Source organism: Dendropsophus ebraccatus, chromosome 8, assembly GCF_027789765.1.
Source record: "Dendropsophus ebraccatus isolate aDenEbr1 chromosome 8, aDenEbr1.pat, whole genome shotgun sequence".
Taxonomy (NCBI): domain Eukaryota; kingdom Metazoa; phylum Chordata; class Amphibia; order Anura; family Hylidae; genus Dendropsophus; species Dendropsophus ebraccatus.
Genome location: NC_091461.1, coordinates 59,066,454 through 59,092,051, shown reverse-complemented (window position 1 = coordinate 59,092,051; position 25,598 = coordinate 59,066,454).

The following is a 25,598-nucleotide window of genomic DNA, read 5'->3' as shown; positions in this document are numbered from 1 at the left end:
GCCCCCCCTGTGCATCCCCCCCCCAATATTGAATAGCCCCCCCCTGTGCCTCCCCCCCAATATAGAATACCCCCCACCATGGCCACATGTTAAGGGGTTAAAAAAAAAAAACACACATTCTCACCTGTCACCTCGCTCCCGACAGCTTCTTCCTTCCGGTCCCGGATCTTTAGTCTGCAGCCTCTTCTCCCTGCTGCAGCGCGTCGGCGGCGTCTCTTCTCACAGGTCCTCAGCGGCGCGTCAGGGAAGTGACGTCAGCCGCTGGGGTCCTGTTAGAGGTGCCTGCAGACGTGCCTGCGCGCGGCACGTCTGCAGCCCCGGGCCGGCCCTGACACCTTCCAGCTAGGAAGACTGGCCGGCCACAGGAGTGACTGGCAGGGCCGGGGGCCAATGGCTCCCTGGCTCTGTCAGTCAGAGGCAGAGTGCGGCCGCTGCAAGCTGTGAGCGTTCATCTTGAACGCTCACAGTTAAAGGGCCAGGGCGCCGGCTCTCTGCAGAGGCTGAATGAATAGCGCAGCGGCCGGCTGCGCTATTCTTGCAGCCACTGCTGAGGGCCGGCGCACATGGGGGCCAGGAACGGCGGCCCCCGGATTGGTAATACTGGCAGCCCAGCGGGCATGTGCCCGCTTTGCCAGATTACCAATCCGGGCCTGACTACCACACCAAAATAATAAAAAAATGTAGTGAACCAATGAGATAAGTAACACCACCTTCACTACCCCTGGTGCACTGCTTGATGAAATATCATACTAAGGAGGAAACCAATAGTACAATGATGTCCTGGATGTAAGCATCATTATATCACAGTAGATGTATATGGCCGTCCATGTGCCTAAATATAGGTATACGACCAACAAAACACAGTAATCACTGAACTCAAGGAGAACAGTGAAAAAAAAACTCCAATGAAGTACTCAATCAAGAGTCTCCACTGATGCCCCCCAAAATTTAAATATGCAAAACAAGAGTCCGTGGAGTCTCGGTTGCTAGTCTCAAAACACGGGATAGCCAGATATCTCTAGCCTGTTGCCACGGGGTGCCTCCATGATGGGGAGAGCACCACACCACCCTGATAAATAGCCCCTTAAGTCCCACTCGGTTGCGAGTATTGGAACACGAACAGGGAAATACCAGGGTGGCCCCTTTTGTCAATGTCTAACTCAAGGTACGAGTATTGCGATTATGACAAGGGCTTGCCAAGGCAGGCCTACATCCACAGACAGCCATTTCAGGGTATTTGCCCCTCGTCAGTGTGGAGTAGGATTCTGGCTAGTTGGGGCAATAACAAATCAACCAACAAAACACAGTAATCACTGAACTCAAGGAGAACAGTGAAAAAATACTCCAATGAAGTACTCAATCAAGAGTCTCCACTAATGCCCCCAAAAATTCCAATAGACTTAAGGGGCTATTTATCAGGGTGGTGTGGTGCTCTCCCCATCATGGAGGCACCCCTTGGCAACAGGCTAGAGATATCTGGCTATCCCGTGTTTTGAGACTCGCAACCGAGACTCCACGGACTCTTGTTTTGAACAAACCCATGAAACAGCCATGATATGCCCACTTGGCTGGTTTCGGGACAAAAGTTACAGGTTTGTCTAGTTTGTGGGCAAATTGTGTTGCACACCTTTAGTAAATGTGTCGGTTCACTAAAAGTGCACAAAAATAGACAAAAACCCAACAATTTGCTGCCGGGAACACTTAAGTTAATCAGGCCCATTGACTGTTTTAAAGTAAATCAATAATCAATACCACAAATATCTATACAGGGTAAAAAGTAGTGTTTACAGCATTGTTAAAGTATTGTTTTATTAATTACAGTTTCATTTAACCCCTTTAGTGACCAGGCGCCAATTTTAATTTTTGCATTTCCGTTTTTCCCCCCTCACCGTCTGAGAGCTATAGTGTTTAGATTTCCCCATCTACTGGTGTTAGGAACCGGACAGCAGGACAAGACAAGACAGTGAGCCCTAAGCTCACCCCCGCCCACTGTCCTCTACCTACTTGCCACTATCCGCCCTAAGATGGCGGCGAGCAACTGGGCGTCAGTCCCTGCACTGGTTAGGTGAAATACAAATACAAAACAGACAGACAAACACAATAAAGAATAGTCTACAAGCCGGGTCACAACAGTCGGGCAGCAAAAGTACAAAATCAGGATCCAAAGGCATAATCAGAAAACAGGCAATATGATCAGGGGCAGGCAGCAAGCAAGGGAGGTCAGAGGTACAAAGCAGTAGTCAGGAGATGCAAAGAAACAGAATCCACAAGCAGGCAGAGACTAAGTCAATAACCAGCAATAAGTGCACAGACTGAGGTTTGTTATATAGGAGACCAGGGCTCTGGTCCAGAACGTAATTGGACCATCCCCCTGATCTCCAAGCACAGACACATCCACTGGCAGGAAGACCTGTCAGTCACAGCAGAACCAGAACACAGATTAACCCTGACATGGCCAGACAGAACTCAGCAGGTGAAGTCGGGTGTGTCTCCCAAAGAGAGCAAATAAACCAGTGTTCAGACACAGCAAAACAAAACACAGAACAGAATAAGAGAATATCAGCGCCTTCTCGGCCGCACAGCACGAGCAGAGGGACGCATAACACTCCGCAAAGATACAATCCTGACAACTGGGCCGTGTAAGTGCTTGTTTATGATATGTTTATTCTATAAGTCAGTCCAAACACTACAATATGCATGTTTTCATAGCTTTTCTAATATTTTACTATTTACTATTTTTTGCAATTACAATTAAAATTTCTCTATTGTGACTCTTATAACAGTCGTATTTTTCACCTATGGGGCTTTTTGGGATGTAGTTTTTACGTCATGACGAGCTCTAGTTTTTATTAGTATCATATTTGATACTTGACGTTGTGATCATTCTTTATTTATTTTTTTCTGCTGTATAATGTAACAAAAAAAAAAACAGCAATTGCAGCACTTTTTTGCTTTTTTCGTTTACACCGGTCACCATGTAGGAACAATATTGTTATATTTTAATAGATCAGACAAATGCACATGCTACAATATATAATATGTATATATAGTTATTTAATTAATTATTTTTACATGTTTAATTGTATAATGGGAAAGGGGGTGATTTTAACTTTTATTGGGGGAGGGGATTTGGCACACTTTTAGAAAAACTTACATTTTTTTTCACTTTATAAGTCCCCCTGGGGGAGTATTACATGTAATCATTGAATTGCATATACCAATCATTGCTATGCCATTGCATAGCATTGATCAGTGTTATTGGTGCTCTTGATGCTCTACGGGTTTGTCATGAGCCATCTGATGACAGGCACCCATGACAGGCTGTACCCTTACGGCTTACTGACAGGTTTGTTCTAAAATATTCTACTGACAGGTTTATAAAATATTTTTATTTTATTGACTTTATTCTATTAAATGACTTTTCAATTCCACCAATTTATTTAAATGTTTTATCAATTAATTATTTTTTTACATTAATAATTTTTAATAAAAAAAAAAAAAAGTTACTATACCAGTTGCCCACAGCAAGAAAGAATAAACATATTTCTGTGTGATTCAGCTGTGGTTCCATTCTATTTTTATTAATATAGATCCATCATGACATTACAAGTGCACATAATAGCCACTTCAGAATTCTTGGTCTACAAATGAAAAAGTGTGTATAAAAGTGAGCATAAAATATACGAGAACAAAAATTGGGTTTTTCTCATTCAGAGTGTAATAAAATGAAATTGAAGTAATCAGAATGCATAAAAGATTGAGATTCATTGTATCATTAAAATGTAACCAACTTAGAAGATGAATATTGAAATGTTAAAAGGATGCTGTTAAACTGACTGTATTACTTACCAGAAATAAGTATTTTGCAAATTGGGCTTTTTAGTTTTAGACATTTCATTGTTGTGTTGTGTAACTTTTCATTAGCCTTGATTAGTTGTTTTTAGACTCATAAACTTAATAGCCATTTATGTGGTGTAATGCTGAGTCAGCGGTTAACAACCTTTAGAGATATATAATTTTTGTCATTTTACAGTGATGTGTTGCATCTTGGTCAGGGGTTCCTCAAAAGACATTTTCTTTCAAAGTGTTACTGTCATTCATAATGACTTGTAATAACTTTGTAATAACTCAAAGATTAAAGCGAATGCACCATTAGGTACATGGCTTTAAGTAATTTACATGAATAGACCGTCACTGTCGGAGGGATGTCGGTGCCGAGTCCTTTTTTTGAACTGCGGCCCAATTCTAATGGATAAGACTAAAATTCACAGCACTCTTCTAATGGACAATTCTACGGGAGCCGCGTCACAGAGGGGATGGGGTTTTGTCACACTGGGGGTCGGCGGGTACACTCCAGTGCTTCAGGCCGGGCCAGTACCCAGGAATAGTCCAGAGCTGTGTGCAGGAGCCAGGAACCAAAGACAGCGGCACTGGCATCTCCCTGTGCCGGCGAAGAGCTACCTAATGGTACATTCGCTTTAAGATAGAACCATGCTCTGAAACCCACTGCAATCATGAGTTATAGCAAGGGAAAGTGTATGGCCAGTCAACCGATCTGACTGATAGCAGGACTGATAGTGGCGCCAGACTCATGTTGTCAGTTTGATCGGACGGCTGGTGGGGGAAGTAGGGGAGTGAACACTGGCGGAACTACCGCCGTAGCAGCCGTAGCGGCTGCTACGGGGCCCCGCCGCATCAGGGGCCCGTGACGCGGGCCCCTGGAGCTTACATATCCTGCAGCACCCGGCGGCTGAGCATGCCTCCCGGGTGCTGTAGCCGGGGGCCGGTCCCATGCTCCTCCCGACCCGGAGACTCCTTTCCCCAACCATAGGGAAAAGGAGTCACTGGGCCAGGAGGAGCACGGGACCGGTCCACAGCGCTCATGTCACCCCCTGTCTGATGCGCGGCTGCCGTCTGATGCCGCGTCCTAGCCCCGGCAGCGCGCGTATCATAGAGTTCTGTGTGGGCTTGTGCTGCGGTTCAACTTCCGCCACAGAGACGTGTGCCGGAAGTCGCGGCCACAGGCCCACACAGAACTCTATGATACGCGCGCTGCCGGGGCTAGGACGCGGCATCAGACGGCAGCCGCGCATCAGACAGGGGGTGACAGGAAAAAGGCTCGACGGGGGAGCGTGTTGTTAGGTGAGTTTTTTTCTTTTTTTTAAACTTACTTTCCTCGGAAGGGGGCATCTATAAGGAAGGGGGGGAGGGAAGAGAAGGGGGCATCTATAAGGAAGGGGGGGGGGTGAGAGAAGGGGGCATCTATAAGGAAGGGGGGGGGGAGAGAAGGGGGCATCTATAAGGAAGGGGGGGGGAAGAGAGGGGGGTATCTATAAGGAAGGGGGGGAGAAGAGAGGGGGGCATCTATATGGAAGGGGGGGAAGAGAGGGGGGCATCTATATGGAAGGGGGGGAAGAGAAGGGGGCATCTATATGGAAGGGGGGAAGAGAAGGGGACATCTATAAGGAAGGGGGGGGGAGAGAAGGGGGCATCTATAAGGAAGGGGGGGGGAAGAGAGGGGGGCATCTATATGGAAGGGGGGGAAGAGAAGGGGACATCATCTATAAGGAAGGGGGGGGAGAGAAGGGGGCATCTATAAGGAAGGGGGGGAAGAAAAGGGGGCATCTATAAGGAAGGGGGGGGAAGAGAGGGGGGCATCTATATGGAAGGGGGGGAAGAGAAGGGGACATCTATAAGGAAGGGGGGGAGAGAAGGGGGCATCTATAAGGAAGGGGGGGAGAGGGGGGCATCTATAAGGAAGGGGGGGGAAGAGAAGGGGGCATCTATAAGGAAGGGGGGGGAGAAGAGAAGGGGGTATCTATAAGGAATGGGGGGAGAAGAGAAGGGGGCATCTATAAGGAAGGGGGGGAAGAGAGGGGTGCATCTATATGGAAGGGGGGAAGAGAAGGGGACATCTATAAGGAAGGGGGGGGGGAGAGAAGGGGGCATCTATAAGGAAGGGGGGGAGAGGGGGGCATCTATAAGGAAGGGGGGGGGGAAGAGAAGGGGGCATCTATAAGGAAGGGGGGGAGAAGAGAAGGGGGCATCTATAAGGAATGGGGGGAGAAGAGAAGGGGGCATCTATAAGGAATGGGGGGAGAAGAGAAGGGGGCATCTATAAGGAAGGGGGGAGGGGGACATCTATAAGGAAGGGGGGGAGAGGGGGGCATCTATAAGGGAGGGGGGAGAGAGGGACCATCTATAAGGAAGGGGGGGAGGGGGACATCTATAAGGGGGGGAGAGAGAGGGCCATCTATAAGGGGGGGACACCATAGGGGGAGAGCAGGCCATCTATAAGGGGAGAACATAGGGGGAGAGGGGGACAACATAGGGGGAGAGGGGGATATAAACGTACAACATTGGGGGAGAGGGGAACATCTATAAGGGGACAATAAAGGGGGAAAGTGGGCCATCTATAAGGGGACAATATAGGGGAAGAGGGGGCCATCTATAGGGGGGGCAACATAGGGGACCATCTATAAGGGGACAACATGGGGGGCATCTATAAGGGGGACAGCGGGGGGGGGCAACATAAGGAAGCTATCTATAAGGGGGGGCGACAGAGAGGAGGGCCATATACTAAAATGGGATCACATAGAGTCAGCCTACCCACTAAATGTGGGTGTAAAGGGGCCAATACAGATGTGCAGTTGGTAGAGATGAGGATGGTGACAGAGTGTGGAGCCTAATATGTCTGTCTGGCAGATTCTGTGGATTCGTGGCCCGGAAAGTTTCTTATAACGGCCCAGGGCAGATGGAAAAGAAAATGAAAAGGGAAGAACTCCGATCAGAGAAGACGTCTCCTGTAAGTCACCTGATGTAACTGTACTGTAATTTATATGGTGTACAGAACCTGTGTAGAGCTGAGTGTGTTGATGGCGTAGTGGTCGATCGAGAGGGGGTGGGGCCCCAATCAAAAGTTTGCTATGGGGCCCAGCCATTTCTAGTTACGCCCCTGGGAGTGAAGAATGTAGAAGCATCAAACCAAAGAGGTCAGAAATTCCATATAAAATGTTCTTTATTTTAGCATTTAAAATCCATAGGAAAATCTAAAAACCGTACACAGAGCACACAGTCTGACGTGTTTCTGTCCGACTGGCCCTTAGTTATAGATACAGTGTGAATAGTCGGTACGTATCAGGGTGGTTTGGTGATCTCCACACTGGAAGTCCCCCCCATGGCAATAGGCTTTTCTCCCCTGGAGGGATATCTGGCTATTCCTGTGTTTATGACTCGTAACTGAGGCTCAACAGACCCCTCTTTTGCATATTCAAATTTATAGGGGGCAATGTATCAATGGAGACTCTTTAGTGAGTACTTCATTTGATTTTTTGTCGCTGGTCTCCCTGAGCTCAGCGATTGTTGTGTTTTGTTGGTCTATTTTTATTGCCCCTGTTAGTCAGAATCCTACTCCACACTGATGAGGGGCAACTACCCCAAAATGGCTGTCTGTGGATGGATGCTTGCCTTGGTAAACCCTTGTCATGTCGCAATTCTCACCACAGAGTTAGACTTTGACGCAAAAGGGGCCACTCTGGTATTTCCCTATTTATGTTCCAATACTCGCAACTGAGTGGGACTTAAGGGGCTACGTATCAGGGTGGTTTGGTGATCTCCTCACTGGAAGTCACCCCCTTGGCAATAGGCTTCCCTCCCCTGGAGGGATATCTGGCTATTCCTGTGTTTTAAGACTCGTAACTGAGGTTCCACGGACTCCTCTTTTGCAACATTAAAATCCAGAAACCTTCACAATTCAGGAGGTTTTGTGTTCTATCCCCTCTATGGTCCAAACAAAACACCCTTTCAATGATGGTAATCGTAAGGGAAGAAACATCTCCAGCGTAAACCAAGGCAAAATATTTTGACACATTAGAATAATTTCTCACATTACTATGTGTAGCTCTCTCTCTCTCTCTCTATATATATATATATATACTGTATGTATATAATATATATATATGTTCCCTCAAGCTGTCGTTCATCTGATGTTTTGTAAAGCCCACATAGCCAATATTGCAAGTGTCTTCTCTCATGCTGTCCATGTTCCCATGATATTCTGCACAGGAGATCAGTACCAGGCTACTTTTGCTCAGCCGACAAAAAACGTATTTTGGTCATTAAGGGAATTTATAACTTTTTGATTATTCCCTCTATTTGAGGGGGAGAAAAAACAACAATTCCACAGTTGTTTTTCTAGTTTTTTCTTTGTTTTTCCCACAACGTTACCAGTATATCAAAATGTTATTTTTTTTATGGTTTACTACTCTTTCACAATCAATACCCTTTTATTTAAGGGGAAACTATCAGCAGGTTCACACATATGAACCTGCTCTTATGTTAGTATAGGGCTATTAATTCAGATTGTAATGGTACCTTTAGTTTGCTCATGAGCTATGTCTACACTAAAAAAAGAGAAAAGGCACCCGCTTTTGCTATTTAAAAAGACATCCATCTTTGCCACAATTTAATTGACTGCAATGCTTTGAAGGAATGGCGGACGTCCAATGAACACTGTGTATAAAACGATGGACGTTGTTTATGCAGACATCAAAATAATGATCATGACAATTATTTTTGGACGTCTTTTGCAAACAGCGGACGTTATTTTTTAGTTGTTCACAAACAGTTTTTCTTTCTTCATCATACTTTGACCGTTTTTAAATTCATTGGACTTTTCAATTAAAAACAAACCTTTATTCCACCCAAACTAGAATAATGTACCAAAAGCTGTCATTGCACAGGCAGCCAAACAGAGAAATGACGAACTTTATTTTGAACTAAAAATGACGGAGGAAAAAACATTGCGTGAAGATAGCCTTGTGCTGCGTCATTTTTCAGATAACAGAAACAGATGTATGCGCATGAGTTTGTTTGGCGCACTTGGGGTGTTCCCCAGCCCCCAAGTGGACCGGTCTACCCAGATGTCTGCCTAGTAGGCCACAACTCATAATGAATCCTGTGTAAGTGCAGTACTCTCAGTTGTATGGCGGCCTGGCAGTGTTATGGCCCATGCACCAGTCTGTCACTTTACCCGGAAGCGGAGAGGCAGGAGCGGCATCTGGACCATGGGCAGCTGTGACATTGTAAGGGCCTGCAATTATCATAGGGACAGGCTAATGCAGGTGCACACAGTCATTCCACTACTCCATTGTGTACAGCTACTAAGAGGGCTCCAATAGGTGTGCATGGGGCCTCTACTGTACTACCTGAAATCCCTAATTTTCAATGGAGGAATACAGACTTTTTATTAAGTCTAATAGATTTGTAAAGAAAAAGTGCCACATTCCATCATATGCCATAAAGAGCTTTATGTGTATTGACTTAATTTGATTAAATGGTTGATTTTAAGGTGGATGAACCCATGGGCTGTTTTTATTGATATGCAATCTGTCATGTGCTTGGTCATTTAGAATGTCACCATTGACATAACTCCAAGGGTAAGTAATCAATAATATCCCCAATGAAGAGATAATATAATGACTTAGCATTAGCAGAAATCAATAATCCACTTATTCTGAATGTGCCTTGTCACCCGAATTTTTTTTTTATTTTTTAGAATTTTGCATTAAAAAATGACATGGGATGTCTATTGTTGTTTAGGAATATGAGACATATTGAGCTTCATGAATGTCAATGTTCTTAGTGAATTTGATCATCCAGTGTAATACACCAAGATGCCACATTCATTACTGTCATTGTTGCAAACCTGCTGTTTCAGCTACATAAACTTTAGTCTCTATTTAACCCGATTATTTTAAAATTACAGTTATCACAGACGGAGCCCTTAATATAGCAAACCTTAATAGTAGAGAAGAAGCAAGTTGTTGGAGATAAGCAATTACAGTAATCACTGGGAGATTTTATTGTACAAAGAAAACAGAAAGAAATAACATTTTCAGGGTTAATGAGGCGTCCTATGGGAATTCATTGCATAATCACTGTACCAAGCACCTCTCAGAAGCTTAGAATGAGCTACTATAGCAAAACCTCAGCGGGTTTCTTGGCTTCACTTTATGACCTCAAACAGCTTGTAGCTTTGACGTCTTGCCAATGCCCAAATGGCACTCTTTTAGTTTAGATCACAAAAGTGGATTTTGTATAAAGAATGTCTTTGATTAGGAAAATTCTAAGCAATTGTTTCCTGTTCTTTACAAGACTTCCCGCTGAGTCCGTTGTGGCTGCATGTTGTGCTGTGCTCTACGATCTAACAAAGTGAGGGCAAGTGCATGGCGTATGTCCACCTGTCGTGATTATGCAGCTTTAAATGCTATAAAATGTTGAATTTGGCAAACGTGATGTCTGCTGCTCGTAATGAGATTGCTCGAAAGGAGCAGGGATGGTCTCTGGTTGTGTCACACGAAGCGTATTCTGCTGGAACACCGTCTGGACCTAGGACCCACCCACCCGGGAGGTTGATTATGGGGGCCCACCAGTAAATAACCAGTGAGAATAGGCTTTCTGACCCAGTTCCATCTTAGATTCATCTGATTCTATGTTCACATGACCCTTGTAAATAACACGTATTTAGTAATACTATGGCTCTCAGACTCAGACTCTTAGCTCGGGGGCATGCTGAGAGTTGTAATTTCTGAGAAGACAACCCCTTTAATAAATGATAACAAGATAAAAGGGTAAACTAATGTTTGTTTAGAGGGCTCCTAGTGGCTGCAATCTATGATTCCAAAGCTTTTAGGAAAAATACAGCCGTGGGCCCTGAGGGTCCATCAATAAATCTTTCTGCGGTTCCAGTGGTTATGATAAGAGTTGTCTGTTCAGCTGTAGGAAAAAGTCAACTCCCAGTATATCTAGAGGGCTATAGACTTTCAATAAATGCTGGGAGTTGTAAAGTTGAAATCCATAATTTCCAGCATGCACTATTGGTCTGCACCTGTCAGGATATGTGCGGATCTGCAATGGAAGCATTATAGGTGCATTGTATTCTGGATGCTGGACCTGTGATGAACATAAACATTGGTGAGAAAATTTTGTGTACATGTTCACATAGCGTATTAGACCAGCCGTTCCATGACCCGGCCGAGTCACAGAACGTCCGGTCTCTGAAAAGATCATACTTCAGTGTTCTGCAGCCGCAGTGTTCTGATGTGGGCGCATCCGTGTGCGCCCGCATCAGAACTCCCCACAGCACACTATGGAGCGAGCGGCTGGATCCGCTCGCTCCATAGTGTGCACTGACATGAATAGCGTCCGTTGAAAAATGACATGTCAGTTGTTTGTGGCGCCGCAAGAGATCCCGGCGGAGCGTATATATATATATATATATATATATATATATATATATATATATATATATTTGACGAAAATATACGGTGTGTGAAACAGATATTACCATGAATATTACCATCATCCTGTTACTGATTGAATTCAGTATACTTGGACCAATAATATCAGTATACATGGTAGATCCATATCCATATAGTGGTAGATGCCGTTTATATAAAGGTTCTCCAATCCATACGATGATAATTCTAGTTACTGTAAATCCAATGAATCATATGTGAAACTTTCCCTCTGAGTTATTCACTTTTCCTACTCCAATTTTTCTCCATCTGTCTAAGGGCCCCATTCCACCGGACGATTATCGTTCGCATAATCGTTAACGATTAACGATCTCAAACGACCGCTATTGCGAAAGACCTGAAAACGTTCACTCATTTCTATGGAACGATAATCGTTACTTATGATCGTATTTGCGATAGTTTTTTCTTCGCTATTGCGTTCGTATCTACTGCGAACGATCAAACAACGTCTTATTCAATGCGAACGTTTTGCGTACGAGCAACGATAAAAATAGGTCCAGGTCTTATTAAGCGATCAACGATTTCTCGTTTGGTCGTTAATCGTTAACTGCATTTCAATCGAACAATTATCGTTTCGATTCAAACGATTCAACGATAATCTGAACGATAATTGTCCGGTAGAATAGAGCCCTAAGTCATCGAGAAGACTTCCCTGGCCAAAATTTATTTTTACAAAATCTACCAAACATTTTAGGCTCCTTTCTCCAGCACCTAACTCATCTCTAAACAAGCTCCCCATATGTATTTCCCCACATATCAATAGTGTCCTTATAGTAGTTAGGCTCCTCTGTGCCCCCAGCAGGGCCGCCATCAGGATTTTCGGGGCCCCATACAGCCAAATTGTCTGGGCCCCCCCCCCCCCCCCCACTAACGAAAACTATGGAACGTATCTTTGACTCAGGGCAGGCCTTTGGGGGGTGCGACCTGTGTGGTTGGCACAGGGCACATCACTCCCAGCTAGCTGGGGTGGGGATGTACCGGCAAACAAACAGCACACTTAACATACAAATTGAAATTAGATGTGCTGTCTGCCGCTGCTTTGCAACTAGAACCCCCAGCATGCCTGGTCAGCCGCTGCTGATATATATATATATGGATGTAGTATACACATATATATATGCTGGATATAGTATACACATACCATACAGCCTGGATATAATATACAGATACCATACAGCATCACCCCTCCAGACTCCATGTCCACAGAAATCAACACACACACACACATCCTCTTTAATATGACCCACGGATAGAACGCCGCCATCACGGTGAAGCCGATGCCATGGTATGTTTTTAGAACTGCGGCCCGGTTCCCGTGTACGGCGCCGTTCTATCCACGGGTACCGTGCTAGGTCTGAAGCACAGGAGGTGGGCCGGCTTGCCCCAGTGGGCGGAATCCCCCACATCCCTATGACGCGGCTCTATTGATTATAATGGAGCCCCGTCATAGAGGGGAGGGAATTCCCTCCCACTGGGGCAAGCCGGCCCGCCTCCAGTGCTTCAGACGCATTGTTGCATTGGTCAAGCACAGCAGAGCCGAGTTGTCGGTTACATTGGTCAAGCACAGCAGAGCCGAGTTGTCGGTTACATTGGTCAGGCACAGCAGAGTTGTCAGTTACATTGGTCAGGCACAGCAGAGCTGAGTTGTCGTTTACATTGGTCAGGCACAGCAGAGTTGTCAGTTACATTGGTCAGGCACAGCAGAGTTGTCGGTTACATTGGTCAGGCACAGCAGAGTTGTCAGTTACATTGGTCAGGCACAGCAGATCTGAGTTGTCGGTTGAATTGGTCAGGCACAGCAGAGTTGTCAGTTACATTGGTCAGGCACAGCAGAGCTGAGTTGTCGGTTACATTGGTCAGGCACAGCAGAGTTGTCGGTTACATTGGTCAGGCACAGCAGAGTTGTCAGTTACATTGGTCAGGCACAGCAGAGCTGAGTTGTCGTTACATTGGTCAGGCACAGCAGAGTTGTCAGTTACATTGGTCAGGCACAGCAGAGCCGAGTTGTCGGTTACATTGGTCAGGCTCAGCAGAGCCGAGTTGTCGGTTACATTGGTCAGGCACAGCAGAGCCGAGTTGTCGGTTACATTGGTCAGGCACAGCAGAGCCGAGTTGTCGGTTACATTGGTCAGGCACAGCAGAGCCGAGTTGTCAGTACGGTAGGGACTGGTTCAGCAGTAGCAGATTTATATACTATACCAGGATGGGAGCACACACACACACACACTCTCTCTCTCTCTCTCTCTCTCTCTCTCTCTCTCTCTCACACTCACACTCACACACACACACACACACACACACACACTTACTCTATGCAGGGAAGCTCCAGGACCCATTCAGTCTTCAGTGCTCCTCACACAGCGGCTCCTCCCCTCCTCCTCATGTTCCGACCTTGCAGCAGAGACGACGGCAGCCAGAGAAGTTTGTGAGATGGAAGGAGGGAGGGAGGAGAGAGGAGAGGGGGAGGCAGGAGAGAGGGGAGGGGGAGGCAGGAGAGAGGAGAGGGGGAGAGAGGAGAGAGGAGAGGGGGAGGCAGGAGAGAGGAGAGGGGGAGGCAGGAGAGAGGAGAGGGGGAGGCAGGAGAGAGGAGAGGGGGAGGCAGGAGAGAGGAGAGAGGAGAGGGGGCCCGCTGCATCTACCTGTTATCTGGGAGAGCACACAGGCCGGAAGTCACCAGCTCCACATGAGCCTGGGAGCTGCTGAGGAGGGGGCCGGTCCATTGTGGAGGGTGCCGGTCCATTGTGGAGGGTGGGGGGGGGATTCTGCAGCCCGGTCCACAGACAGTGCAGGGGGGAGGAGGGCCTAATGATTTTAGTTAAGTAGAAGGGGCCCCTTACATCTGCTGGAGCTCTCCCCTCTCCCTGCACTGTCTGTATACCAGGCTTCTCACAAAGTGTAGTGTGTGGGAGACCCGGGCCCCCCCATAGGCCGGGCCCCATACACCTGTACTGCCAGTAATGCCCTGTTGGCGGCCCTGGCCCCCAGTATAGAATTTAGGCGTCTCTGTGCCACCATATAAAGTTTAGGCCTCTCTGTTCCCCCAATAGAGGTTAGGCCCTCCTATGTCCCATGTTATATATGATAAAGATACATACAATGATGAAGAATGCTGATTTAAGGTTTAGGAAGGGAATGGGGACTATATAAGACTGACATGTCCCTCTTGTAGATCATTTCTCAGCTGTACTCAAGGTTATAAATATGACCGCCAATCAAACATTTGTCAAGTACACTGGGATTCTTGTGTCACCTTGGCTTAGCACAAGCTTTGGTAATATTTGATTCTCCCTGAGAAATGTATGTCCCTGACAATTATGCATTTTCTTTTCCAATTCACAGTGGCTGGTGGAGCGAAGGAAAGGACATTGACAAATGAGTCATGGTATCTATGTCTGAGAGCACAACAAGCTCTATTCCACTATCCCATAAGATACAACTCTGTCATAATTTGATCTTTTGTCAGATTTGCTTTGACTCAGGATTCTGATGCTGCTGTCATCAATAAAACCATCAACTACAGCAACTGTGACAGGTTCACTTGTGTAAAATCCTCTAGAACTTGCTGAGGATGAAGAACAGGGAATGGGATTGTAGAGAAGATTTAGCCTGTATCTAATCACATTTGTTCTGCATATCACAATGCACCTACCCTTGGCTTTCATATATATGCATTAACATAGAAAATAATACTATTTTTACTAACATTTATTTATCTAGGGCTTACAATCACATTTAGGGAGCTAAGCAGCATCCTATAGGTGGATTATATAGTATATAGTTTTACAGGAGCTACTAATTATCAGTAGCTAAAAATGTTCCTTCACCCGTGTACAAGTGACATTGATCAGATAAGGAGCGGGAAAACTCCTGATCCTTGGCTGATCGCATCTTTTGCTATCGGTCGCACATCTCACTGTGTAAACAGGAGTCGTGTGTTCGATAGCAAGAGATTCAAATGGCCACACAAATATATCATTCGTGAGGCCTTGCTGCTCAATTGGGAGTTGCAAATGAGCGCTAATCTTGCTGATAGGCTCTAGTTTGCCGCCATGGACAGCCAAAGGTTGAGTAATGTAAAAGGATCCTTAGACATTCTCTTTAGTAAAAGGAGAATCCCATCCAAAGTTTTAACTGGTCTTTGGGTAAAAGTTTCAGTGATCTACAACAAGTGAGTATCCTGTAAAGCACAGGGGCTGGGGTGGCATGAAGAGATGGGCACAAAGTGTCAAGAAAAAGGGCAGGGTGGCATGGAGAGATGGGCACAATCTGTAAAGCACAGGAGCGGGGGTGGCATGAAGAGTAGGAACAGCCTCTTATTGATAGTTAAGGTTCTTCCATTACGTCCTTACTGGCTGGCCCTTAGTGGCCTGGGAATGACAACCAGCTGTCCTGGCAGCTGGATCTACACTGTATATAGCCAGAAGCTAATTGCTCCATTCACTGTGTAGTGCTGGATTAGTGCATCTCACCTCAGCTCATCCTTTATCCTGAGCTGCAGTAATCCAACATAGACCCTACACAGTGGATGGAGCCAACTACTTCAACTGGCTCCATTTATAAGATAGATCCAGCTGCCATGGGTCTGCCAATCAGAAAATGGTGAACTCTCCTGAGGTTAGGTCATCAATTCATGTAACTGTTTTCTTACAAGGATAGGAAATGTACACAAATCTAACTGGATTGAGTCCCCTCCTTGATGGGGATTAGGCCATGATTTCCATACCCCTTCGCATGGTTTGGTAGAAAGGCTTGTACCTCCTTGTGCTGTAACGTGACTGAAAGCTTCAGGTATAAATACACCCATATACACACCACAGGAAGATATCAGCTCAATGTAGATGTTGTCATGGTTAATTCCATCTTAGCATCTTAGAGCTGCCTGGCAGCATTATTGTGCTATATAAATGACTGGGAAATAATTTGGCCTATACTGTAAAAACCCCACAACAGAATCCTTATGTGGCCTTATCTGAACGGGAAAACAGTATAGCTCTTGGAGTAAACAATGTTAATTTTATCAAGCTGTATTAATTAACTTCACATATCCATGACCGGAATCCCCTTGATTACTCGAGACCCATAACTTGTTTCTCTGAAGTGAAATGCCTTTTAACTAATGAGTGCAAATAATGAATCTTCACTGCAGCAATGTCATACTCCATGGAGCTACATGCTTAATCTTGTTACTATAAATCAGGCTTGAGAGATCCTTGTGAAACCTCCTTAATGAGGAGTGGTAAACATGAGCTATATCAGAAAATGATGGTGATGGGGACAATTAAGTGGAGTTCATTCTGAATGGCTTACCAATAAATCATTGTATTTACCCTCAACCATCGTCTTTATGGAACTTACATTATTATAACATTTCAGATAATATAACAAAATGAGAAGTGGGCAAAACATAAAAGGAAACCTGTCACTAATTTCATGCTGCCCGAACCATGGTGAATTATTGACAGACGTCTCTATCAAAACAATCTAGAATGTACTGTATATGGCTGAGCTGTTTCAGAGTAATCATAGTTGTAACTTTGGGCTGGGAATGAACCATCAGTATGGTCTCAGGTCCTGACAGAGGCTTCTCTAATATTAATAAGGATAAGGCCAGGGATCACGTCAATGAGTCAGAGACCTATTCCTGCCAAAGTTACAAACTTGCTTAGGCCTTATTCATAAGCTCAGTATTGTTTTTTATGCCCGTAGAGTCCTCCCACTATCCACCAAGACAATCTGCTAACAATTACGAATTGGGCATCCGTATTGCATCCATATTTCAGTAAATCCATTTTTTTTACTGACTGCACAATACTAGTTAATAAAGTTGAGTAGGTTAAAAAAAAAAAAAAACTAGCACCAGTATGCCCAACCCCTATGTCACCTGATCGCTTGTCAACCATTTTACTTTGCCATTTCTGGTTTGCTTTCCTGTGAGACACTTCTGTTAATGAATGAATTCTCTTTGTGTTTGCAGGCACATGTACTTCTGCAGCTCCTTCTTCCTGGTTGTGGATCTAGCAGATCGGCGCCCATTTACTGTTATTATCGGCCCCCATCGGCCCGTGTAATGGTATCCTTACTCTGAAGTGGTACAGCCATTCAGAGTGAATCACAGACCATTATGATAGGAAAGCCTGCCCGCCTGCCTATGGTTCGGAAAACATGAAACTATTGACAGGCTATATTAATGATTTTCACAGCTATATAATTCTACTGAATGCTGTTTGTACTGAAGCCTGATGCATACATACCAAGGTTCTCATGATTATACAGAGATCAGAGCCCAAGGGGGATCCCCTCAAAAATACCTTGGAATACATCCCTTCTCTCCTCTCTCCAGCATGGACACGAAGACACGAGCACCCTTTTCTCCTGCTCTTCTGCAGTACTTTACCACACTACAGTCCATGAATCTCCATCCACCCCTTCCTGAAGAGGCCAAATTAAGTATTTATGTTAAACATATTTTTAGGATTTTTTATTTCTAATTTCGATTTTATTACCTTATTTAACCCCTTCACGTCAGGTAGATATACGTTCCTAGTGCACAGACCCCGTGCAGTAAAAATGTACATATAAGTCCCTGACTGTGAGGGGGTTTGATGTGTGCGGGACCGCTGCAGTCAGTGTCCGTGATCGTTGCAGTTTCAGCCTGTTGAATCACAACGATCAGCCGACATCATGCATTTCAACTGATCGTTGTCTTCTATTACACAAAGTGATTATCGGCCGTAATGGCCGATATCGGTCGAATGCGGCCGATAATCGCTTTGTGTAATAGGGCCTTAAGTCCTGTGAGTTTTTTCCTTTAGGTATAGGTACTCAGCATGTACATTCTACATAGAGGCATATAGTTAAACATTTCCAATGCTAATTAGGTGTTTCGGTGTACTGGGGGCTGGTCCCAGTCAAGCCTACCCTTCTTGACTAATATTAGCAGACAGCGCGGAGCACCACCCCAATATTCATGTCAAAGGAAGACAAGAAGATGTCAGTAGGCTTCAAAGAATGGGATAACCTACACAGTCTCCAGCCCTAAACCCCATTTAGCTTGTTTGAGAGGAAGTGGAAAGAAGGGTGAAAACAAAGCAACCTACAAGTGCATACAGCACATTTGTGGGAACTTCTGCAAAAATGCTATAAAGAAATTTCTGAACAATATCTGAATACAACTATAGAAAGAATGCCTCCATTGTGTAAAGCTGTTATATCATTACCGTGATATAGATTTTTGTTCATTTCACTATAGTTGAAGCCTTAGGCAGACGTCAGCTGCTTTGCGTCTCTGGCATTACAATTAGAGATCTGAATGGGCTATGATTATAGAGAGGCTTTGATAGATAAGCATGTCTTAAGGTTTATCACTTAGCTATCATTTAGATAAGGTGTGTGAGCGGAATCAAGGGCAATAGCACATTCTTAGAACACACATCTTTATAATCTGTAGAAAGAATTGCCACAGTATTATATGTAGTGTCCCAGTACGTGTGGTCCACTAAGTTTTCATACCACCTGGGTAAAGTTTATCTGTCAGCTGTCCAGCAAGGTCTGGCTCAGGCTAAGGCCCTGGAGCCTTTTTGTTATTGAGTCTGTAAAGGAGTTGGAGTGAGACTGGGACTATATCTACTTCTTCTATGAGAAAGACTCTCCTAAAGATGCACTGCTAAAACAAATAGGAGGGGTAACCGCCCATTAGGGTACGCCTTCCAGATGTGGTATGCCCCCGAGGTGTTATGTCAGAGGAACGGCCAGTCACTTGTTAGATGGTGAGGTGTGACGCCACTTCTGTGTTGGTTGGCCGGGATGTAGCCAGACCGTATGTTGTTGTGTTGTGACACCAGTGCCAGTTGAGCACACAGGTACACACCTGCTTTTATTTTAAAGGGACGATTACACCTTGTTCCCCTGTGGTCAGTGATCTGCCAGGTTGCTACTGGGTCCCTTGGGTTGTTAACACAGTGGGCCGAAGTGGTGTAGTGACCCAGGGCCGTTTCTAGAGGCGGGCGGGCCAGGCGACCGCACGGGGCACTGACAGCTAGGGGGCGCTGGTGGCACTTCCCGCACCCACTTAGCTGCGGGCACCCCCGGCCGACCGCCCACTCGCCCCATCACCTGCCCCTCTGCCCCATCACCTGGCAAGACTGCCCTCCGATCGCCTGCCTGCCGGCCCGTAGCTCCGCTGCCCGCTGATAGCTCCGCCCCCAGCCCCGTAGCTCCGCCCCCGGACCGCTCGTAACTCCGCCCCCCGGACCGCTCCGCCCCAGCCTAGCACATGCAGACATCTCCCTCTAGCAGCTCAGTGACGTTATGGAGAGAGAAGACGTGTGCAGGGGCGACAGCGGAGAAGAGGAGAGGGACCGCTGTATGCCACAATAAGGTGAGTATATTGTGTTTGTTTGTTTTTGTGTGTGTGTGTGTGTGTGTGTTTTTGTCAATGCAGGGGGGAGCAGAGGGGATTAGTACTATGGGGGGGATTTTTTTATGGGGACAGCATGGGGGGGTATTACAATGGTGACAGCTCAAGGGGATTACAGGGGGTGGTCACCCAGTTTTCCCAGCATCCAGTATGTCAGTATAATGGAGGTCACCCAGCTCTCCGCATCCTGTATGTCAGTGTAATGGAGGTCACCCAGCTTTCCCAGCATCCTGTATGTCAGTGTAATGGAGGTCACCAAGCTTTCCCAGCATCCTGTATGTCAGTGTAATGGAGGTCACATAGCTTTCCCAGCATCCTGTATGTCAGTGTAATGGAGGTCACCAAGCTTTCCCAGCATCCTGTATGTCAGTATAATGGAGGTCACCCAGCTTTCCCAGCATCCTGTATGTCAGTGTATAATAGAGGTCACCCAGCTCTCCCAGCATCCTGTATGTGAGTGTAATGAAGGTCACCCAGCTCTTTCAGTATCCTGTATGTCAGTGTATAATGGAGGTCACCCAGCTATCCCAGCATCCTGTATGTTAGTATAATGGAGGTCACCCAGCTTTCCCAGCATCCAGTATGTCAGTATAATGGAGGTCACCCAGCTCTCCGCATCCTGTATGTCAGTGTAATGGAGGTCACCCAGCTTTCCCAGCATTCTGTATGTCAGTGTTTAACGGAGGTCACACAGCTCTCCCCTAATCCTGTATGTCAGTATAATGGAGGTCACCCAGCTCTCTGCATCCTGTATGTCAGTGTAATGGAGGTCACCCAGCTTTCCCAGTATCCTGTATGTCAGTGTATAATGGAGGTCACCCAGCTCTCCCAGCATCCTGTATGTCAGTGTAATGGAGGTCACATAGCTTTCCCAGCATCCTGTATGTCAGTGTAATGGAGGTCACCCAGCTTTCCCAGCATCCTGTATGTCAGTATAATGGAGGTCACCCAGCTTCCCCAGCATCCTGTATGTCAGTGTATAATAGAGGTCACCCAGCTCTCCCAGCATCCTGTATGTGAGTGTAATGGAGGTCACCCAGCTATCCCAGCATCCTGTATGTCAGTGTAATGGAGGTTACCCAGCTTTTCCAGCATCCTGTATGTCAGTATAATGGAGGTCACCCAGCTTTCCCAGCATCCTGTATGCCAGTGTATAATAAAGGTCACCCAGCTCTCCCAGCATCATGTATGTCAGTGTAATGGAGGTCACCCAGCTCTCCCAGTATCCTGTATGTCAGTGTATAATGGAGGTCACCCAGCTATCCCAGTATCCTGTATGTTAGTATAATGGAGGTTAACAAGCTTTCCCAGCATCCTGTATGTCAGTGTATAATGGAGGTCACCCAGCTCTCACAGCATCCTGTATGTCAGTGTATAATGGAGGTCACCCAGCTATCCCAGCATCCTGTATGTCAGTGTAATGGAGGTCACACAGCTTTCCCAGCATCCTGAATGTCAGTGTGTAATGAAGGTCACACCTTGCAGACTTTACTGCACCAAGCAGCAGAATAACTACAGTTTTGGAGCCTATAGGAGGGAAAAGGGAAGGAAGTTGCTGGAAATTTGCAGAGCCTGAGATGTTTGTCTGGCAGGTTCTGTAGACACGAATTGTAGCTGCAAGAAATCATCATGGTGGTCCGGGCCGGTTGGAGAGGAAAAGGAAAATGGCGCCTCAGATCAAAGAAGACGTCACCCTTGAGTCCCTGTATGATGATTTTGTATTCAGTTGAACTCTTAGGGGTGCAATGCTGCTCTATGCCGTAATACACACACTGCTTCTTCCTAATAACCCGATTCCTGATAAAAGCCCCCCTTCCTTCTCCAGGGCTGAAATTAGTGAGGTTGGGGGGGGGGGGGGCTTTTATCAAGATTCCCCCTGTTGCCAAAATAATCTAGAAACTGCCCTGTAGTGACCCTCCCGGACTATCGGTACCACCACCCACAGAAAGTAGAAATGTCCCAAGGATGTAGTGTACACTGTTTCGTTGTGGGGCGAAGAATCACAGAGTATCTTTATCATAAATAATTTTTTGTTTACTTTGGACGTACTGAGGTACAACAGAATATACAGCTGTGCATAGACAGGGTACGTTTCTCTAAATGAAACACTTGATAGTACACTCGGTAGTACACTTAGGGTCCATTTACACAGAAAGATTATCTGACAGATTATCTGCCAAAGATTTGAAGCCAAAGATAGAAACAGACTATAAAATGAGATCAGGTCATAAAGAAAAGCCTGAGATTTCTCCTCTTTTTAAATCCATTCCTGGCTTTGGTTTCAAATCTTTGGCAGATAATCTGTCAGATAATCTTTCTGTGTAAATGGACCTTAACCAATACAGCATCCAGTTCTGTGATAGGAGTATAGTGAAGAGTATAGTCGTGCTTACTGAGTTGCGTGTTGAGAGATACAAAGAATCAGAGGAGCAGAGAGGAGGATGTTGTGAGAGTCCCAACCCAAGTAGTACTGTGCTATGCCGGGATGTTGGAGGATAAGGTAGAAGAATACTTTAGAAGAAGAGAATACTTGTGCCTGTGTTTTGACCTTTGGGTCTTCGCACCACCTTATGCCCACCAGTGTCGGGTGACCCGTCCTATGAGGGTGACACAAGTCCCAGGCCCTGTTACCTGGGATAATCGGAATGCTGAGGGTTCCCTGCTGACAAGCACGCTGCCAGATAGAGTTCCTAGGCTCTTAGCAACTTTGCTCTATGTGGATCAGTTCCTAGCTTCTTTAGCTTTTATGTGGATACTGTCCTGCACTGTGACTCTCCTAGTCCTTATTTTTACAGATACTATAGTGGATGTTTTTAAAAACATGGGTGAACTATTTGCAATTTTTTAATGTGCATCCGGAAACTGTCTGGAATTCCAGATGCTTTATTTGGCAGCCCAGGCCAGCACCAGCACCTGGGCAAGTACTGACAGATGCTGACACTGGCCCTTTAGCTATACACACTCCTAATCAGGAGTACATAATATTAAAGCGAATGTACCATCTGTACTTTTGCTTTAAATTATGCACATGGCTAGAACGGATCTGGCGCGAGGATGTGATGCGGCTCCATTAGAATACATGGCGCGGCATCATAGAGGGGCGAGGGTTTCCTCCCACTATGCCCACCTCCCGAGCTTCACCCCCAGCCGGTGCCCGGGAATAGAGCTGCAGCGTATGTTAGAACGGGGCAACGGTAAAAAAAAAAAAAAGCATCGCGGCACTGGCATTACTCTATCCATGTGGAGAACTTAATGCAAATGTACTGATGGTACATTCACTTTAAATACAGCCCTGTAGCCTGCAGCAGGTAAGTATGCTCTTCTTTTTTTCCTCCTCTGTTTTTACGATCAGGAAACACTGATGGTTTCCTAAAGTATGTAAAGTAAATGAAAAGGCTTGCTGATCAATGTTTCCTGAGCATAAAAATGGCCACAGAGATGTGAAACCTCACGGAGATGTGAAACCTCTTTAATCTGAACCCACGGATCGAACGGCGCCGGCACGGGGAATCTGGTGTTTTTGGTCCGCGGCCCGGTTCTCGTGCACGGCGCCATTCTATGCACCGGAACCGGCCGATGCTCAAGCACTGGAGGTAGGCCGGCCCGCCCCCAGTGGGAGGGAATTCCCTCCCCTGTATGACACAGCTCCAGCTTCCCCGTGACGGCGCCGTTCGATCCATGGGATAAGATTAAAGAGGATGTACCTGGTGGTACATCCTCTTTAACCCCTAGACGACCCTGGACGTAGGGTTACGCCATGGAAGTCTGTCCCCAGACGACCCATGACGTAACCTTACGTCCTGGGTGTTTTTCCCGCAATGAAGCGCGCTCCGGAGCGGAGCGCGCTTCATAGCAGGTGGGGGCCGGCTGCAATCAGCCGGGACCTCACCGGTAATGACACGCTGCAGCGATCGCGCTGCCGTGTGTCATTAACCCCTTAAAAGCCGCGACCGCGGCGTTTAAGTGTAAGTGACCGGGGGAGTCCCCTGTCACTTACCGATCGGGACCCCCGCAGTGTGACTGCGGGGGTCCCGATCGTTGAAACGGACTGCCGGAGGTCTCTCACCTGCCTCCGTGCGGTCCGATCGGTGATCTGCTACACTGAGCCTGCACAGGCAGGCTCAATGAGCAGATCGCCGATAACACTGATCAATGCTATGCCTATGGCATAGCATTCATAAGTGTAAAAATCAAACTAATGTATGTAAAAGTCCCCCAAAGGGACTTCAAAAGTGTAAAAAAAAAAAGTTCAAAACACCAACACACTACCCCAAAACCCCTCCCCCAATAAAAGTCTAAATCACCCCCCTTTCCCATTATATAAATAAAACATATAAAAATAAATAAATAGATAAACATATAATATACCGTAGGGTGCGTAATTGTCCGATCTATTAAAATATAATAAGTGTCATTGCGAACGGTAAACGGCGTACACGAAAAGAGGGAAAAAGTGCACGGATTACCGATTTTATGTTACATTATATATTTAAAAAAATCAATAAAAAGTGATCAAAACGTCCGATCTTCACAAATATGGTATTAATAAAAACTAGAGATCATGGCGGAAAAAATGACACCCCATACATCCCCGTAGGTGAAAAAATAAAACCGTTATAAGCGTCACAATAGGCCCATTTTATTAATATTTAATTGCCAAAAAAAAGGATTTCATAAAAAAAATACATATATAACATTAGAGAATCTGTGTAACCTGCATATGGTTGTGTTCGGACTGACCTATAGAATAATAGTATCATGTCGCTGTTACCATATAGCGCATTACGTAGACACAGGAGCCCCCCAAACGTTACCATATTGCATTCTTTTTTACGATTTCACCTATTTATATCTTCATAAATAATATATTTGGGATTCCATCATACATGTTATGGTAAAATGAAAGACGCCATTACAAAGTACAACTATTCTTGTAAAAAACAAGCACTTACATGGCCTGTAGATAGAAAACTGAGAGTGCTAGAGCTCTTAGAAGGGGAGGAAGGAAAAACTAAAGCACTAAGATCAAAATTTGCGCGGTCCACTGGGTCATTTTGGGCCTGGTCCTCAAAGGGTTAAGTACCTGGGCCCTCTCAAGGCTCAGCCTCTTCCCTCATCATTTACTCTCTATGAATATTTTGAGCATGGCAATGTTCCTTCTTTATCTGCAAAGATGCTTTTATTAAGATGTATCAGCCACTGATAAATAAGTAGTTTTTTCTTTAGTACTAAACTAAAGAGTTCCCATGGTTCACATTATTCATATGCATAAATGTGTTTGGTCTCCCATGTAATGTGCGCTTTTAATTCATAATCACAGGATTATTAACATAACACAAAAAGACATATTGCACAGCATTTTTCTGCTGCATAGGAAATTCCATGCTGATATAAAATGGTCCTGTCATGGGGCTTCTAAGAATAACCCAGCCATATTTATGTAAGATTTGTGCTGAATGTTATCTAGTCTAGATACAATACATGTGAATGTGGTTCTATTTTGAATTAGTTAAGCCCCTATTACACGGGCCAATTCAGAGGAGCAAGCGAGCGCCGACCTGTCAGATCAGTGCGGGAGCTGCCCAGGCGATTGTTATTGGCGCCAGCAGATCGTTGCTATCTGCATCATTGGTCTTTCAACATATTGAAAGGCAACAATTAGCCGACATCATGCATGTCAGCTGATCATTGCCTTTTAACATTACTATTATACAAAGTGATTATCGGTTGTAACGCCTGATAATGGTCCAAATACGGACGATAATCCCTTTGTGTAGTAGGGCCTTAAGGCTAGGTTCACAATGCGTTTTTTTTTAGGCTAGGTTGACACTCTGTATCTGTGCGGCTGTATTGCGGGCGGTAAA